Source organism: Silene latifolia, chromosome 9 (assembly GCF_048544455.1).
Source record: "Silene latifolia isolate original U9 population chromosome 9, ASM4854445v1, whole genome shotgun sequence".
Lineage (NCBI taxonomy): Eukaryota > Viridiplantae > Streptophyta > Magnoliopsida > Caryophyllales > Caryophyllaceae > Silene > Silene latifolia.
This window is the reverse complement of record NC_133534.1, coordinates 162,295,036-162,301,747: the sequence shown is the minus strand read 5'-3', so window position 1 is coordinate 162,301,747 and position 6,712 is coordinate 162,295,036.

Below are 6,712 nucleotides of genomic sequence, written 5' to 3'. Positions count from 1 at the left end.
CTTTGTTTGGTAGTGGTTTGAACTTCGGGGACGAAGTTCCTTTTTAAGGAGGGAAGACTGTAATACTCCGTATTTATGGTCTTGGGGGTACTCTATCGAGTAGCCCTTACTCTGTCGAGTAAGGGTGTGTCGCAGAATAAAACATTTTCGACTGATGGGTACTCGATCGAGTAGTGGGGCACTCGATCGAGTAGGGGTACTCGATCGAGTACCTTGGGTACTCGATCGAGTGTCCCAGGTTTATCGGGGTTTTTCTCGGGTTTTGTTAATTACGCGATTAAGGTATTTAAATCAATTCGTCTTTATTCTAAATCACTTTTACCAAAACCTAAAACCTGTTTAAGAGAGAAAGCGATCAGTCATCTTCCTAATCGCGTCCTTAACAATTCCGGAGTTCGGACGGTCGGTTTGCATCGTAGTTTGTGTCGTTGGATTCCTTGCGTCGAGGGTAAGCTTCTAGCATAATTTTTATAACGTTTTGATAAGATTAGTGAAACCCTAATTTTAGTAATTGGGGGTTTTTGTGAATAAGTGATTGAATAGTAGTATTCGTATGTTTATGTTAGGAGGAGAGTTCATAGAGGAGGCGTTTTGAGACAGCTGTAGATACCGTCTGCTTGTGTGCTTTCCGGTAGGATTTCTACTCGTATTAGTCCCATAATGGGATATTGGTGATGTCTTGTAGTTAGTTAATTGATTTGTTGATTGTAATTGTGTTTGTGATTGTGGTTGTGTTGTTGATGGTTCTCGAGATGCGTTCTCGGCTGAGTGGGGTCACTTGCGGGAGTGATCTCACGCCCTAGTTTCGCCCTTAGTGGAACCCGCCACGAAAGGGGATGTGCACATTAATGGACAGGGTTATCGCTCGTACGATGAGCGGGGCTTAGGTGGGAACGGTGCGGTCCCCCATCGGGCAGGGCGGGTCCGGTGGACGATCGTGATTGAGACGGTTGGTTGGATGTGTGTGTGTGTGTGGCGGTTAATTTGTCTGTTTGTCTTGTTATTGTTATCTGTTTTGATTGTGTGATTAATCCGACCCGGTGTTGTTTTGAAAACTGCGGTGATCCATTCGGGGATGGTGAGCAGATATTGAGCGGTATAGAGATGATACGGGGGATATTTGGGATGGCCACGACGTGACGATAGAGTCTTCCCTTTGTAGTTTAGCTTTTATTTACATTTCAGTTTGAGTAGACAGTTTGGAATAATGTATCGTACTATCAGTTTGGGTTTCAAGGATTGTATTCTTTCATTAAACGATTAATAATAAATGTTGTTTCTTTATCGCTGTTGTTTGATTATCATACCTCGGGCAACCGAGATGGTGATGTCTCCATACCTGAGTGGTCCTGGTAAGGCACTCGGAGTATGGGGGTGTTACACGAGTGCTCGATCGAGGGACAGGAGGGCTCGATCGACTGAACTGCAAGTCGATCGAGAGGTATGCTAATCAGAAAGTACTCGATCGACTAAGCTGGAGGTCGATCGAGTACCTATATCAGCAAATCTGCTCGATCGAGTACGAGGACAACTCGATCGAGCAGTAGGGTTTAGAAAGGGGTCGATCGAGTACAACAGGGACTCGATCGAGCAAAAGGTTTTTGAGACAGGGTCGATCGAGTACAACAGGGACTCGATCGATCAAAAACAAGACAGAAACAGCACTCGATCGAGTAGAAATACGCTCGATCGAATGCAAAAGTGGCTGAAAACTTCAAAACCCTCGTGAAAACAAATATCGAGACAAGATCAATTGTAATTTTGATCAAAAACGCATCAAAACAAATTTAACAATTGACAAAAACTTGACATGTTGCTATAATCTCTGTATAAAATAACAACATGTAAAAACAACATGAAATTTGAAACAAAACAGCCGTGTAAAACATGGCACGGTTTGGTTTTCGAGACAAAACAACAACAAGAGCAACCGTGTAAACAAGACACGGTTCCCAAAGCAACCAAAAAAACGCAGCAAATTAAAAAAAAAATTTCTGCCGAGTAAAAAAAATGGCTGCCGAGATAAATTTTTAACCAAAAATCATCGTTTCAACAATCGTTTGATGAAAAACACATATAAAAATTTACGTGGCCTCGCTCTGATACCACTTGTGGGTTAATATCCGTATACTACCCTTTAATTGCAGGACTATAACGTAAATTTAAACATGCAATTTATAGTCATAAAACGATAAACACAATGAAATGATTAATGTATAGAAATAACCTCGGGTCCTTTAAAATTGCGGCGTAAAAAGAAATCAATGCAGATTTCCTCCTAATTGTTACACCCAAGACTTTGTCCGAGATATGCCCTTGTGCTAGAACAGTGTTCTCCGATTGCCTTGCAATATAGGGAGAACTGATGTGAGTTTGCTTGAGATGTGAGATCTCGGTTTCTACAGAGAAGAATGCTCTTCGAAACCCTAAAAATTTAGCAAGAATGAATTTGGTTAGACAAGAGGAGAAAGCTCTCCTTTTGTCTTGGTGATTCTCGGCCAAACCGAGTGAGAGGAGCCCGTATGGGCTTTTCAATTTCTCTTCACTTAAACTCGCGGTCCGGTCCATCACTCGCTAAGTGTATATGACGTGGTCGATTATAAACGTTATCGGTTATCGGAAATTAAGGCATCGCTAATAATTCGGGGTTTGAATTATTAATACGTGTCCGACAAAACAGTATTGTATAATTATTTTAATATACATTTAATTAAATATAAATCACGTATATTTAATTTTACGAATTAACTGGTTAATTCGCCTTAGCCCATGATATTTAATCCGTATTAAATATAATATCTCAACATCACATATTTGACTAATTACTTAGTCAAATAACTCGGACTAACTGGTTAGTCAATTTTTGGCATCTATATGACAAGAGTATTTTCATCTGTTGTCACATCTCTCGAACGTATCCTATAGGTGTGACTTTTAGGGACCAGTTGATCACCGCCATCTGTATGACAATAACGTCAAACTTATCTAGCAAGCCAACCGTTATTGATAAACGTGGATCAACTGATAATAATACCAAAGTATGCCCTTTGATCCTTTTAGAGGTTTATAAGTCCTTGCACTAACTGTTAAGGACACCAACCCCAACATCCATAACCATATCATAAAAGGAATTAGGCTCAGCACTAAATGACAATGACTCGTCAACGACATTTTCTGCTTGGGGAAAGCTCTCCCCATGACAAACCCAACGAGTATATCCTGGACTAAACCCTTCCTTGTACAAATGTAATTTAATAGTGTCGACATCCAAATAGGTCCTATTGTAACACTTAATACAAGGGCATTTTAGTTTTGATGACTTTTTGAAACTCTTTTGTTGACATGCTAATTTTATAAATTCATCCACTCCTTTAACAAAGTTATTCGACAGATATTTTCCATTTAATCTTTTGTACATCCATGAACGATCAGACATAACTGCATTGACAAAAAGACTAAATAAAATATACATTCAAGTTAGTGAAAATAAGTTACACTCTCATCACCTATCATCACAAAATGAGTTTTCGCAACATATTAATAAACTACATTCTACACAAAATTGAGACTAGTAATAGTAAGGCTGTATTCAGAACTAAGTCACTCAGCATCAACAATTGGCATGGATGAGTCAATATAGCGATAGTGTTGTAGCTGAGAGCTCAGAAACTGATAATGATATATGCTCATGTGGTAAAACTTTAACTTAGGTGCAAATTTTAAGTTTGGTGAATCGAAATTAACACGCACAAAACCGGCTTAATACTACAAACTAAAGGTAATACGTATACAGGAAATGGAAAAAATAAGACAGCTAGCTAATTTCAGATTTTATATTTATACATATTTATTTCAATTGTCATTTGAATGATATCATTGTTTGTTACATTGATCCAATGTATCTGATGATTTTCTTTATTTAATCTGTATTTATCTTCTTGTCTGATATTTGAAGACAGAACACATGCCTGGTTGGCCACCCTAAAGTTGTAGCTCAAATTTTCACTAAAGTTTAATGTTGACTTAGCAGCATTCACGAGTGAACAACCAAGTTTGCATCTACCAAATTACGTCTTTGATTAATGCAAATACTACGAGTATTAAATCCATAATAGTTTATTAAAATTAGTACAACAGTAATTAATCCCAATAATGGGACTTGATAGAATGTACGGTCTAAGGCCATGTCTAGTCATGAGCGTGAAAACCGATCCTCTGATTTTGGTCATTAAAATTACAAGTTTTATTGATGGAATTCAATCCAAACCTTAAAATAGAGTACACTTATACATTTATATTTGAGACCTCATTTTTTCGAGCACAAAGCCTCCAATTCTCTTAATACGCCCCTTGATAATTTTAAAACTCTAACAGGCATGGTGCAAATTACATAACTTAAATGATGATAGAACCACGTATACAGAAAACGGAAAAAATAAGACAGAAAAAAAAAGTTGCTAGTCAAACATACCTGGTAGAGTGAAGTTGAAGTTAGTGATCTGGTACTCAAATGAGGGCTTTACTTAACTGTCATGTCATAAACAAGATGCAAGTGATTAAGTGTGTATGAAAAAATGAGGTTACTCAAATAATTTACTAACTTTAATCTTGAAATACGATTAAAAAAAAAATAAGGGAACATCCCTCATTAATGGAAGTATCATAAGTTAATGTTCATTCTACAAAGGACAAATTTGGAATCATAGCATACTGAAGTTGACAAATTTGGAATCATAGCATACTGAAGTTGACGTAAGCTAGCTAGCGAAAGGAAAGACAACATTAAGCATCCGTCATATTCATATAATACTCCCTCCGTCTCAATCATTTGTCTAACTCTTTATTCTTTGTGAGGGTATTTTAATCAAAGGTAAAAAAATCAATAAAACGGAGTGAGGTCTTAACACGATTATGCAGATAGAGATATTTCTATTGATAGGAACGGAACATAACCGATAATCCAAACTAATTAGTAATACATACCGATTTTATAACAAACTAAACAAGACATTATATTCTAACAAAGCTTGTGTCGGATATCACCGTCACAAATGAGATTTAGTAATATTCCAAAGCAATCCAAATTAATAAACGAAATTATACGCTAAAGCAAAGAAAGGAGAAACCTTGTACTTAATTTACTTTGATCCATTATCGTTATCCAGAAAAAAAAACATCTCAAAATTGATCTAATTCATTGTTGTTATTGGACTTTGATACTCCCAGAAAGTCAATCAATTGATCTAATTCATTGTTGTTATTCTCAAAATTTGGGATTTTACTACTTATTTTTTTTACTGTGAACATCCAATTACAAAAGTCTTCCTCTATTCTCATAAACAAACAAATCAAACATGTTTATCTTGCTCTTACCCCCATTCAATTAAACAATCTAATATGAAAGCAACATAAGCAACCAAAGTAATTTAACAACAATTGATTGACTTTCAAATTATCTATGAAAACCTAAGAAAATAATCAAATTGACATAGCAAATAGTTATATCGACATAAATTAATCAAAGAGATAAAGAAAATATAAGAATCTAACCTCAATTAGAATTAAAGTAATGACTGCAAGCTATTTGTGAATTATAATCATAGGTAGTTATATATGATATGAATTGGTGGGATATGGGAGAGAAGATAATTTGAGGGGATTTAGGTTAATTAGGCTAACTGAGTATTAGGAAAAAACAAAGTATCGCGGGAATTAAAGCGGGTCGGGTGGAGGAAAAAAAATATGCGCGGGAATTAAAGCGGTCCAATAAATTGCTTTGAACTAGCTATCTGCGGTAATTTTGGTAGCCAAATATACCGGTTGCTACGAAATTAGCTACAAGTCACATTTGGTCTCTAAATTAGCGTCTAATTTCGCTACACCTATAAGTTAGTATCTAAAATTAGAGACTAATTAATATGTAGTGGCTAATTTTGTTACTAAATATTTCATTTTGCTACTGATTTTCACTCAGTTGCTAATTTAGTCTCTATCTACGTCTTCTCTTGTAGTGATGGTATATCCACTTGCAAAACTTTTATTGCATTTCAAATAGTGTAAAAGGTACACTAAATATTATAAGATATGAAGTAGTTATAGTGTATTGTCTATTCATATATGATAATCACATTTATCGTTTGAGTTTTATTAAACTCACCCATTACTTTGTTATATCCAAATGGGTTGTTGAGGCAAATTGAACTCCATTAAAGTGAATTGGATTGACATAGTATTCGCCCCTAGTTACTTAAAGGAGGTGACGTCTCGAAGTGACTAGAGTGTGATGCGATTGATGGCAAGTTCAAGTGCCATTGAGTTATATGGGATGACTAGCCGATCACATAGGCAGACTGTGTGGGACACTCTGTCGGGCAGTGACCGCTTATAGAGTTCTGGTAATTCATAAAGCCTGATCGTGGCAAGAGCTGCTATAGTATTCTTATGAGTCAATTCTTTTGACTAAAGACTATTCGCCCAAGTTGGCACAAATTTCTGATTGGCTTAGATTTATACTCTACGACTGTCATAACTGAGGTCAAATGAGTATATTTTGGGTTATGATGAACTGTGGTTGAACGAAGGGAATAGTGCAATAGGAATTGCCCACCCCCTTGTCAGGGTTATTTGAAATCTCAAGGCCACTCGAGAAGTAGTGAACTGGAAATGCGTGACCACGCTCAGAAAGTATCTATGGTAGATAATTCCGGTCAGA